A 13,571-nucleotide genomic window follows, 5' to 3' on the forward strand; every position below is an offset into this window, starting at 1 on the left:
TTTCTGGCAGGACGGCGTAACTGAGCCAGAGGTGTATGCAAGCTGGGATCATCGTCCTGGGCAGGTGTAGCAAACAACCGTGTAAACTCGTCCAAGAAGGCCGCAGCGTTGTCTTCAGACCACCCTACAGGTCACAAAAAAAAATTAAGTAACATTCAAAAGGTGAATGCAATTCCGTACAAATTATTGTACGTACCCTGTGTTGGAGGAGGTGGTGGTGGTGGATAGGAAGAAGCTCCTTCATATGTTCCTGGTGACGGCATTGGGTGATACGAAGATGTCCCCGCTCCGGTGAACTGTTGTGATCCTGAGTATAAATAATAACGTATGAGCCTTCGACCATAAAACATAAGCAAATAAAATTATGCACCACATATTTACCTAAAGTCCCTCCAGCATGTGGCATAGAGGAAAACTGGGTTCCATGAAATGGAGCCCCTTGCGAGGCACCTGGCCCTCCATAGGGCTGAGAACCGGGGTACCCGTACCCTGTGTGGAGTCGTATTTAAATAATGCATATAAACATACGGATCGGTAAATATCACACCATACCTTCTGCCTGTCGGTGGTATAAGGGAGGCTGCTGCCATGCGGGACCACAAGGAACCGATGTCGACGCTTGCGACGATCCGTAGGAATCCTCGTACTCCGTCCGCGTACCAAAGGCCTGAAGCATACCTCGGGCTCTATCACGTTGAGTGGTCCGGGCCTCGAGTTGTGCCGGCACGCTCATCGTAGACCCGCCATGAATCCTCATTATATTCAGTGAGCAATCTAATTCAAGCAGCCTGCATGCCTCGAACTGCAACCAAAAAAACTTAGTATACAAATATTAAAAGATCGAAAATGCCGTCAACATTTACTCACCGCCCCAGCTAATGCCTCATCCCTATGTCGTGCATAGCGATCCTGCGAAATCGCAACATGCGGCTGTGAATGCATGTCAACATACGTCAAATGGCAACGAGTCTTCGGTTCGTACCAGGTCAGGTATGCCCGAAACGAAGGCTCAGTGTGTGGACCGGTATCCTCAGCCAACTGCTCGTCTGCATCATCCCACGCAGCCACCCATGGTTGTAATCTAGTGACCCACATTGTCGAGAAAGGATGCCCAGCCCTTGATAAACTGCACGTTAAATAGAAATTAGTTTCACGTTATTAGTACATGGGTGCTCATACATTTTTGTTACCTATGATCGTGGCGCTGAACACGATCCAACGCTGAAGACACAGGGAAAGACTGGCGTCGACCGAACTGCCTCATGACTCTATCCGGGCAGTGGGCCTCAACTGCAACGTCGTACACCAAAGCTGCAGTAGTCATCCATAGGACCTGGTCCTGTGTGCACACCGAAGATATCCCCAACGGTGCACGTGCGGTTATAGCCGAAGGACTGTATGGCTCCCACACAATGTCTTCTGGGGTCAATCGATCAAATTCGGCAACAAACTCAGGATAAGACCGCCGGGTCTGTGCATGTGCCCATGTTTTCTGCAAAAATAAAAATTATGTGTCCATAAGAAAGGTATTGAGGGAATAATGTATGACCATAGTACGCATAGAATATAAATTTTTATCGGGTCCATACCTGTCGAGAGTACCAGAGAGTCCCCATGGTGGGTCTGTCGTCCTCCATGTCACCGTACATATCCGTCGTGTACGGTGACTGGTCAATCATGGGACGACCGATCGCAATCCTCTCGTAAGACCAAAGCTGTAGCAGAATTGGGCACCCCGTTAGGACAGCATTCCTATCATTCTGCTGTGATGTCTTACAGAGTCCACGATATGTGCATGCAAGAGCCGCTGAACCCCAACTATATAAGGGTATGGCATCCTCATCTGCATCGGCGATCTCCTGTGCGTATGGCTGAAGCACCCTATCCACACAGTGCCCGTGTAAGTTGTTGAACAGGATGTACCCAAATAACCACAGCAGGTATGTCTCGAGTGATCTAGTCACGCTGTAGTCATCAGCATGGGCTGCCAACAGATCTGGCTACAATGAAGTACGAACATTGAGAATAAGAAACACATGAGTTATTTCAAATCCATAAAATATATCAACACATCGTTTTATACGAAATTGTACCTGAAACTGTAGGAGCCATGACTTGGAAGGGCCTTTTGACTGTGGGTGCTCATTGAAATCTTCAGGATCAATCGTGGTGGCAACACCTGCAAAACGTTCCTCAAGATCCTCCAGCCACGTAGAAGGTATCACGCGGGGCCCGACAGCGTCTCCGGTGATAGGAAGACCAAGCAGCATCGCAACGTCCTGCAGGGTCGGTGCCATCTCCCCACAAGGGAGGTGGAACGTGTGTATCTCAGGTCTCCATTTGTCAACGAGAGCTGAAAGTATAGACCTGTCTAGCTTCACCAAAGCACTCTCAGAAAGACGAGCCACTGTGAGAAGACCTGCCTCGCTCAGCCTGCATCATACAGTGCTCAAATGTTAATACATTATATAACAAAATGTATAACGGATAAAAACAGAAAATATACGACATATCACCTGGGCACCCATCGTGGGTCTACAGCAACCAACTCTGCAAGTGGACGTGGACGCAGCACGTTTAGTTCTTGGTGCTGAACCTTCGCAAGGAAAGACCGGTGACCCGAGTCTATTGTTGGGTCCAGCAATGCAGGAGTAACCCCGGCCATACCTACCACGTAAGATCAAAACAATATAATACAATCACACACATCTAAATATTTCTAATATTTCCTAAATAATTTATAAGATTTTCTAACCGTTAATAATAATTTCTAATATTTTGTAACATTTTAGAAATTTTCTAATGTTATCTTGCAATTTTTAAGATTAATTAATTAGATTGCTAATGTATTATATCAACGCTAATCACTACAATTAACTACACCTAAATGTACCACTAATCAGTCCTAATAATAATTAAAATGATTGCTAATCTACTGTTTCAACAAAATAGTTTCTATAATTTTTTATAATTTTCTAACATTCTCTACAATTTTCTAACATTCTCTACAATTTTCTATAATTTTCTATAATTTTCTAATATTATCTTGCGTTTTCTAATACTTCTCTAATAATTTTCTAGTATTTTCTAATACTAAATCTAACACTTAATGTACTATATTAACGCTAATCACTATAAGTAAATGCACCTAAATGTACTACTAATCACTCCAAACAATAATTGAATTGATTGGTAATCTACTGTTTCAAAAAAATAATTACAACATAATCTATTTATAAAATGTGGAAAATTTTAGTTACCTAAAATCGCCGGCTTGAAAATCCGACAGGACTTCGCCGCTTTGCCTCTCCCTCACCCCTCCTCTCCCTCCCTCCCTCTCTTTTCTTTTTTCTAGATTTTTAGCAAGGCAAATGAGGGGGGAGGGGCAGCCAACACCCTTATATAGGGGTGGGGGGCCGGCCGCCCCCCAGCCGGGCGGCCTGGGAGGCCGGCCGCCCGGCGGCCGGTTCCCAGGGATCTGTCCGCAAATTTTTTTCCTCTTTTTTTTTCAAATAAGCTCCTGCCGCCCCGCAGCCGGGCGGCCGGGTATATTTCTATAAATTTCCATATCGAAAATATATTTTTGTAAAAAATAGAAATAAAAAATAAAAAAATAAAAAACCGCCGCATCTCACGCCGCCGCTCCGGTCTGCTCTGTCGGCACCGCTTCCGGAGGGCGCTCGCCTCCTGCTCCGTGCTCCTCTCTGGGCTCATATACGGCTCGCCTTCACATCGTCTTCCTCCTCCTCCTCCTTGCTTCCCTGCTTCTTTTCCCGGCCTTCTCTTGCACTCTCGCGGTCCGTCGCTGCTGTTTCGGCCATGCGCGTGGTCTGTCGCTGCTGATCCGGCCACGCCAGGCCAGATGAGGTCCGTGCGAGCCCCTGAATCAGTAATAGCACGAGGTCTGGTAATCGTTCCTCTTGCTCCTCAACTTCTCTTCACAGCACATTTCTGGGCTTCCCTATGTCATTTTTCTCCTCCCGCCTTCAAAGCTTCCTTGCTTGGCGTTAGGATTCTGATCAGGTTATTGTACCTCTACATACAAGCTCGGACTATGCTTTTCTCCTTCACCTATCTTTAGCAGCATTGGAAACTGTGTAATTGATCTGATACTGCATATACTTGCAATTATCATTTCTAAATGATTCAGTATCTGTTTTTGTACCTGCAACTGCAAATAGCTCTTCTAGATCCCCTTTTGCGCTTTATGGTTCATATACAGGATTTCCAGGATGGCAAGAAGGAGCAGCCTCTGGTTCGTCAGATTTGTAAGCTCCTTTTTCTTCAGCTTCCAACAGCTGGTTCATTAGATTTATAAGCTCCTTTTTCTTGAGCTTCCAACAACTATTTCTGTTAGCTTAGCTTTCTTTTGTGTTATTTTCACATTTCAAGACAGACAAGACGATGTAAACTCAGCCCAACAGGTAAGCTACTGAATAATGTTCAGTGATATTAGACATAAGAAAAAATTATTCAGAATCTAATTAGTTTCCTCTTGGAAATAAAATGCGTCAGTACATGTCAGCATCATCTGGTCTCCATGAAACCTGCAACTTTGCGAAGGAAAACTGTAACTTCTGCCTTACTTTGTAGTTTACATTCAGATGCAGCAAATGGTCCATGTTACTTTGTAGTTTGGTTCCATGCCTTGCGGTTTGCTGAACTTTCTTTCCTTCAAAATGAGGAACAAGGAGGGCCAGCGTAATCATGGCATGGACACCTCTATGCAGGTATATATAGTTTTCTTCATCTTTTTTTTTACCTTCAGCTAAAATGGCAGCAACCAATCAAGATAGATTTGAAAGGTTCAAACCAGTGTACCTTATTTGCCCTTTAGGGTAGTTGCTGCTCTTGCCCAAATTAGATTTTACATTTCCTATCCATCTTTCAAAATATGCTTAGCAATTTTATTTTACTGCTCTGCTAGATCTTGCACACCAGACTCTATGCTCATAAGATTTGTGAGTTAAGCAGATTAATTATTTTCCATGATTGCATTGCACTCAATGGTGTGATGAGGCTGCTACTTCCCTACACAACAGCCTTGACCTCTCGCTAACCCAATTGTGTTACATGAAAAATTCTTTCTAATTTCAGTTTCTATTTCTTTTAATACCTGCCTTTGGATTTCATCTCAGAAAAAGGTTATTTTAAGGATTATCTTGGACATTGTGAATTTTAGAGCATTTGCAAGTAGTTTGGTATTTTCTGTAACAGGTAGGATAATTATTAGATCAGCATGCCTAATTCTTTTCCAGCTTACTTTTTTTGTTTTGTTTTCCTTCCTTTTCGATTCTCTTACAGATCAGGATCAAATTAAAGCCTTACTTGGGACCCAGGAAATGCTGAATTCTAAAATTTTCTTCATGCATGTGTACTTTACTCTTTGGTAACTAACTCTATTATCATCACCTTTAGCTTCCATACATGTTCACCCAATTCTACATCATTGATACAGGCTGAATTTCTATATAACCCTGGAAATATCTGAATATGGTACTAGCACTCTAGGGTAATTTCAGATATTGCAATGTCACAGAATATATGTATCCCTTACAGATCCCCAGCTTGCTTTAATGAAATGGAACTTGATCAACATGTATGTATGGAAGCTTTGATGAAATACAAATAGATTAGCATGCATGCAAGGTAAACATTCAATGTTGGTTCAGTTCTAATTGTCATTTTGACCTCATGCTAAATCATCTGTTTCTGTTCTGATATTCTAAAAAGAGGTGCTGAATCTAGGATAGCTGTGACCTGCCATCGATTGCTGCTAATTGTGAATTTTAAAATTACATAGCCTTTGAACACGCAATGAGATCTCCTGTACATAAAAAATTAGTAGTTTTTGGTTATTAATGCTTTCTATTTGCTTGCCATGGGATTGTACGGTACAATTTCGTTTTACAGATGTTCCTCATGGTATTCTCTATTGTCTGCAACAAAACCTCTGCACTTCTCTGAAGTCTGAACAAAACTTTGGTACAACAAAGGCTTCGAAGTGCAGGGATCCTTTCAACAACACTACTAATTATTTTACACTAGGAAAATTAACATAGTTGATCTATACATGCAGGTAAAAGGTATAGAGAACACCTGCTGCAGTATGGTCTGCTCGGCCTAGCCTGCCTATGTTGCATTGTGTTTGCCATCAAGGTTTGTATCAAGCGATGTTGCTGTCTACTCCAACCAATCTATACAGCACCATAGTGTCTGTTTCCTTGCTATGGATGGTTTGGAATGGCTTTTGCCAAAAAGATTAGGTGTGATTTATGTGTGTAATTAATCCGCAAGACTGTTTCTTACTCTCTTCAAATGCTACCTGTCTACCTGGCCATTGCTACTTCCATACTGAGAAATAGACATTTCTGAACTAAACATTTCTTGATTGCCCCTTGTATACTTTCTCATGTTGCCGTAGGCATAGAAAGATACAACACACCGTCTCACCATGGAAAAAAATGTATTCACTACAACGTTGAGTAGGCATGGGCGCAGCGAAGCGCGCCTATTGCCCTAGTATGTTCCACCCTCGAACGAATCCGACGCTGGTTTCGCTGACGTGTAACTGGGCCTACCGTCCTACAAAATGAACCCCCCTATAGCAATGCATATATGTGTTGTTAAAAGCTTGTATAAGCGTTGCTAGGGCCTATACCAACGCATAACTATGTGTTGCCTATGCTGCCGTTGCTAGGGTCTACTGCAACGGATATTTATGCGTTGGTAAGTCCTATTAATAACCGTTGCTAAACTGCAATGGATACTTATAGGCTACAACAATGCTTATATGTGTTTGTACCACCCATGGTCAGTTGACATTTATACACCACTGCAACATTTAAATTATAATGGTTGCAACGCTTATATACATTGCAAAGAAATAAACTATTTAAAATATAAATTTAAAATTTTCTATTTATTTGGCATCAAATAAATATGCACAGCATATGCAATGCACATTTGGAAATTTCAAAATCACCACAGGCCCACACATGGTAAATAAGCACAAATCAATTATATTAAATTAAATAGTCAATTTACATAGTACCATCCATAACTTATTTATCACATAATGTGTCTTTATACTAAGTTTTATGATATTTACATCGAGAACCTATTAATTTGAACTCATCACTGATCTTCATCCACATAAAATGGGAAGCAATGCGGTCATTCCAATGCAAGTCCTCCCATCATCTTGGCCAGGCTGGTCCCAAACTGAAAACAAAATGTAAAGATAATATTTAGAACAAGTGCATGAGCTAAAACAGAGTACTATTACTAAAAGTTTGAACTATATAGGACAAAAGCCGTATCCCCTGGATAATAATTCTCCCACACTAATACAGAGTACTATTGCTAAAAATTAATAATTCGTAAGCACTGCATGTTGCATAGTTGTAAAATGTAAGTACTTGAATGCAAAAATATTACATGTTCAGAACATACCAATGTTGAGCTTGATATTTGTTATTCTACACGAAAGTTCAGAACATATCCTGTAATATGAACAAATGAAGTTGTAAGCTTCAGTGAGTTGCAGGAATATTGAGATCAACCTTTGAGTCTTGTACAAATTAGTGTCGGATCTATCTAAAGTGCCATCAAAGTACAAGAACACTAATGCTGCAATGAAATGTAATGGAAGGTAACTTAATTAATGACAAGATAAAAAGATATATGCTAGAATGACAAACACTAAAAAATAGTAGAAAGCCCATAAAGAGACGCTAGTGCTAATTGTAATAAGGAATTATAACAGTGATATTTGTGGTAAGTTTAATGAATTTGAAAGAGTCAAATTCCAACTAAAGGATACCAATTTATCAAGATAGGTTATAATATCGGCACAAAATGCATTGTTTGCTGGAAACTGAACAACTGCATGAAAACTAAGTAACTAGCTACTAACAGAAAACAACTAGATGCTTTATCGATCATTTTTCAGTTATTTCAGTAAGTAATATGAAACACTGCAGCCAAAGGGCAAACTGAATCTTAATTAAAATAGTGTGCTTCTAGTTTACTTATTTGTTTGGTCTCAACTTCTTTTCTAAGATACCACATCGTGAAACATCTGCATGGCACAATAAGAACTTCAGTTTGAAGCATGAAAGTGGCGGTGTCTCGTTTGGTTAGTAATTAATAATTCTTTAATAAATAATTGATACTTGGGATCTAAAATCAATGAACTCTCGCCATGAAATAGTTTCACACGCTGAGAGGGCCAAGATGGCATGATTTTCAAGTAATTCAACTAAGAACAGTTTATTATTGTCTGGTAGGTAGAATATTAAGAAGAGAAGTTTACCATCAATTATATACTTTTCACTTCCCTTCACTGCTTTCAGTGCATTGATGTTTCAGCAAAATGAACAGATCGAAAATCTTTCTTATGCACTGGCATACGGTAACTATACATATAGTACTTAAAAAAAAGCACATTCAGAAAGATTGTTCTTCTATAGAAGGATCGAGTGTTAATGAAATTACATTATGGTTGCAAATAAAGTTCTAATTAGATCTCAAGAAAAATATACTGCATCTAGGATTTGTTCACATAGAAACATCGAGTGGCTCATCTGTACAGAGTGAAAGAGACCAGATAGATATTCAGGAAAAGCAAACGCATCACAAATTTTTTTTTTTGAAACGCATCACAAATTAAATTAAATGTACAATGAATAATTTGATGATCTAGGATGAATAGAGTGGGGAGATGGTTGAACGGTTAACATGCAGTTGATGATCTTAATGTGAAGTTCACTAGAGGTAGGGGAGCAGCTTCAACCATATCTAATCTGCCTTGGTGAAAGACAAGAATAGGACATGGATCTAGGAGAAAACAACAGGAGGTCAGAGATATCAAATCGAACACATAGATCGGAAAAGAATGCAAGCAATGGAAAAAAAAACTTAAAAAGCATAATATTAACACAGATGAACAAGGGCGAGGTCACCAACTGCTCATCCAGGAGCTACCAACAGTGCTGCTGTACAGCCTGCGCATCGGGGTTTTGCTGGTGTCGGCATGTGCTTCTACGAACTACAGCTGCAGCCGCTGGCACAACGCTTCTGGCAGCCGCCTCCAGAACTGCACTTGTAGGAGCCGCCACCACCACCAGTGTTGCAGAGAGGCACCACCATCTTCTAGAACCATGCCTTCAGTACCTGATCCAATTGAGCAAAACCATATGCGATGAACGTGGAGGGATAATACCTTAGGGCTTAGGGAGACGCTGTGCAGGGGCCAGGGCAGGGAACCATCGAAACAGAGAGGACACAACAAGTACCTCAGATCCGGTTGCCATGGTGGCGCCCAAGTCCTCTCCGCCGTCATCCTCGTGGGTGCCGGGCTCCGGGCTCCCCACACCTCAAGGCACGAACGGATGAACGGCTGCCGCCGCCGCCTGGGCGCCAGGCTCCGCGGCGTCTGCGCACCCCATGGCACTCGCGGATTAAGGGACGCCGCCGGCCTCCTCAGCTATGCGAACTGGGATTGCCTCCGGTGATTCCCACTGGCCACTACTGCGAAGAATAGGGAGATCACGATTTGAACGGGCTGCGAGCCAATCCGATGGATTTTGGTGGAGGTTACGTATCTATGCATGGTGGGCCAGCGCACAATTTTTGGGATCGTTCCAAAACAACAGAGAATTCCTTATTTGGCCCAGACTGAAGATGGTTTTTTTTTCCTTCCAAAATCAAAAAGTTCCCTATATGGCCAGAACAAAAATTTGCATTCCTTTCTTGGCCATTCCGTGAGCTTCTGTCAATCCCACCGTTAGCCAAAGCCTCGCCCGACGCCCGGCGCCGGCCAGCCTCGCTCAATGCGCCGGCTCCTTCTGCTCCGTCCGCCCGGCTCCGGTGTGCGCTGGCTCCTTCTGCGCCGCCTCCATCCGTGCCATCACCGAGCTCCGTCCGCCCGGCTCCTTCCGCGCCGTCACCGAGCTCCGTCCGCTGCACTCTGCCGCACGCGTCGCAGAACGCTTGGGCGCCCGCACCGCCCACGCCGCCGCCGCCGCGTCCCCGTGCGCCGTCTCGACGCCGGGGCCTGTCCCCGTGGCTCGCACCGTCCCCGTCCCCCGCACAGCACTCACTTGACGCTCGCTCGCTCCCCGTGGCCATGGCGTCCGGTGCGCCCCGCTCCCCCGCGCCGCGGCCATGGCGGCCTCGCGCTCGCGCGCGCCCAGCTTGCCCCGCGTCGTCGCCGCGGTCATGGTGTGCGCTTCGATGCGTCGCGGCCATGGCGTCCACTTCACCTAGCCACAGCTGGCTTGCCCCACGCCGCTTGCCCCTTGCGCGCCGTCGCCGAGCCCCGCCATAGCTGCCACCCGCATCCACCGCCTCCATCCCCGTCGTTGCTGCGCTCTGCCGTGCACGCGGAACGCCTAGGCGCCCGCGCCGCCCATCCCGTCGCCGCCGCATCCCTGTGCGCCGCACCCGACGACGGGGCCCTATCCCCATCGCGTGCACCACCATCCTCCGGCCTCATCCTCCCCGGCCCCTCCGCGTGACCAATCGGCTCGCCGCCCGTGCCGAGGGCGGCCAGACAGGGGAGCGCGGATGCCATGGCCTAGGGTGAGCTGGCCGCCGGCGCTGGGGGCAGTCAGGCAGGTGAGCACGCCGGGGGCAGCCAGGCAAGTGACCACGGTGTGGGGGACGCGGGCGCGGGTGAGCGTCGGGTGAGCCTGGCCGGGTGTGCCTTAAGGCTATCTCCAACCATTCGCCCCATCCAACTCCCCCCAAACGTACTATTTACTATATTTTACTATCTCTCTCCAAAAAATTTCTCCCCCTATAACTCCTTCTCTCCAACCATTCCCCTCATATCTATTCCCTCTATATACTATCACTCATTAACTAACTATTTATTTATCGTTTTTGAATTTAAAAAAAATCATACAGTATTTATACTGTCATAATACACATTATCATCATGTTACGGGGTTCAAACGAGATTAATATTATGAAGAAACAGTGTGATTAGATATATAGGGGGAGTTAAAACTCACTCTATATATGGAGGGAGTTTCAACTCCCCCTTTATATAGGAGAGCTTTGGGGGGAACCGTTGGATCGGATTTCCCCCCAAAGCTCCCCCCTATGTGGGGTGGGGGGCCATATACAGGGAACCTTTGGAGGTAGCCTAACGGTGGGATTGACAGAAGCTCACGGAATGGCCAAGAAAGGAATGCAATTTTTTGTTCTGGCCATATAAGGAACTTTTTGATTTTGGAGGCTAAAAAAGAAACCCCATCTTCAATCTGGGCCAAATAAGGAATTCTCTCCCAAAACAATGGACGGATCGGAAGTCGTACAAACCGGCTAAATAAAAACACAAATATAATAAAATAATTAGGAATATAAATATTTTGAAAAAAAAATACAATGTATAATCCAAACTAATTTCATATAAACTTGATCCATATAAAAGAGAATAATGTATGTTAGAAATCGAGTCATATTTAGTATCTTTAAAGTTTTTTCTTTCATTTCAAGGATATCATGTGTGTGTGTGCGCAGCCATATTAGGAATAAAAAATATTATAAATTTCCATTTTGTATTATTTAATAATATTTGTTAAAGGGAGAGCTGTTTTGCAATGCTTGCAATGCATGACAAACGTGTCGGATAATTCGCATATTTTATTGATGACACTTGCAACGCATGATAAGCGTTGCTAGGTGATTTTCTTGCAACGTATAAGTATATGCGTTGCTAGCCTCCGTTGCTAAGAGCATCTCCACTAGTTTGGCAAATCGAGTTGCCATCTTTGATTTTTGGCAAAAATGTTAAAAATACTCCTCCAACAGTTTGGCAAAAGACTTGGCAATTTTTGGCAATTTGGGAAAAACCAGCCTCCAGCACGTAAATATACGCGCGTGGCGCGCGGTTGGCATCGTGTTTTCTAATCAGGTGGGAGGATGAAAAAAGAAATAAATAACAGAGAAGGGTTCCTGATTTAAATTTTCAAGAGGTGGAAGGGCATAAATATAATTTTGTTTCTCTCTCAGGGTTTCTGATGTAAGTTAGAGCATCTCCAGCAGTTTGGCAAATCGATTTGTCATCTTTGATTTTTGGCAAAAATGTTAAAAATACTCCTCCAACAGTTTGGCAAAAGACTTGGCAATTTTTGGTAACTTGGGAAAAACCAGCCTCCAGCGCGTAAATATACGCGCGCGGCGCGCGGTTGGCATCGTGTTTTCTAGTCAGGTGGGAGGATGAAAAAAGAAATAAATAACAGAGAATGGTTTCTGATTTAAGTTTTCAAGAGGTGGAAGGGCATAAATATAATTTTGTTTCTCTCTCAGGGTTTCTGATGTAAGTTAGATTTGGATTTTGGCAAGTGAATTATGCCAAATTATTGGAGATAAGCTCTTTTTTTACTTGGCATATCTTTTTAGAAGTTGGCAAAACACAAGATATGCCAAGTAAAATATGACAAACTCTTGGAGATGCTCTTAGATTTGGATTTGGCAAGTGAATTATGCCAAATTATTGGAGATAAACTCTTTTTTTACTTGGCATATTTTTTTAGAAGTTGGCAAAACACAAGATATGCCAAAGTAAAATATGACAAACTCTTGGAGATGCTCTAATCAATTTCTTGCAACGTATAACCCATTCCGTTGCTATGTATACATTGCTATAGGGGTGTTTGTAGGGATGAAAGTGGGACGGATATTTTCCGACTATCCGTCCGTCCGAAAGGTTCAAACAGCATTCGGATAGCAAATTCGGAAATTCGGATACCTTAATCGGATAACGGATACGGATATCGAATAGTGTGTCGGATATCAGATACGGATACGGGATGCTCGGTATCCGTCGGATATCGAATATCCAAGCTATTATCCGTCTGGACAGGAGCACACGAAAACGAGCACCAAAGTCGCATACGGACTCCGTTTTGGACGTTCTATATATAGATGGAAAGCTAAGAATATCATCTTTCCAATACAACTAATTTCATTTGATGTTCTAAGACTATTTGTGTATTATTAATTGTTTTTTGCAGTAAATCATAAAAAGGATATTAAATGTAAAAAATATTGCAGTGTTGTCTAAAAAATACAAATAAGTTGCCAAGACCAATAAACATGCTATAATAAAGTGCCCTAAAGTCCCAATATGAAAACAATAAAGTAAAATATTGGTTAGGTTGAAACTTGGATAATTAGGATAACATCACTGTAACCTAAACTACGAATGTAAGCCATATGAAAGAAACACCGGCACCATATGAAGTTTTTTGTCCAAACTTTTTTGAGGATCCTATGGACATATTTTTCCCCTCTGCCAAATATCATGAATTTCTTAATCTATTTGTATATTATTAATTTATTTCTGCAGTAAATCATGAAAAATAATATTAAATGCATAAAATATGTAGTGGTGTTTGAAAAATAAAAATAAGTTATCAATACTAATAAATGCTATAAGAAATTAACCTCAAATCGGTATATGAAAATGATAAAATAAATTATTGGTTATGTTGAAACTTGGATGATTAGGATGAATGACGTGTAACCTAAACTACAGATGAAAGCCATATGAAGGA

The 13,571-nt window shown here is 42.6% G+C and overlaps 2 long non-coding RNA genes across 3 annotated transcripts; one reads left to right on the top strand and one right to left on the bottom strand.

Annotated features, from left to right (window-relative positions):
• Window positions 1-248: 248 nt before the first annotated feature.
• On the bottom strand, window positions 249-576 carry LOC120679039. Its single transcript, XR_005676942.1, has 3 exons — window positions 553-576; window positions 382-489; window positions 249-307 (listed from the first exon to the last, which is right to left on the bottom strand). It is a non-coding gene; the product is annotated as an uncharacterized LOC120679039 (long non-coding RNA).
• Window positions 577-3,613: 3,037 nt separating this feature from the next.
• LOC120679933 lies at window positions 3,614-6,386 on the top strand. Of its 2 annotated transcripts, XR_005677393.1 has the most exons (3): window positions 3,614-4,268; window positions 4,393-4,424; window positions 4,516-6,386. It is a non-coding gene; the product is annotated as an uncharacterized LOC120679933 (long non-coding RNA). The 2 variants fall into 2 exon arrangements; XR_005677392.1 differs by having other exon boundaries at window positions 3,614-4,424.
• Window positions 6,387-13,571: the final 7,185 nt, after the last annotated feature.

Source organism: Panicum virgatum, chromosome 6N (assembly GCF_016808335.1).
Source record: "Panicum virgatum strain AP13 chromosome 6N, P.virgatum_v5, whole genome shotgun sequence".
Classification (NCBI taxonomy): domain Eukaryota; kingdom Viridiplantae; phylum Streptophyta; class Magnoliopsida; order Poales; family Poaceae; genus Panicum; species Panicum virgatum.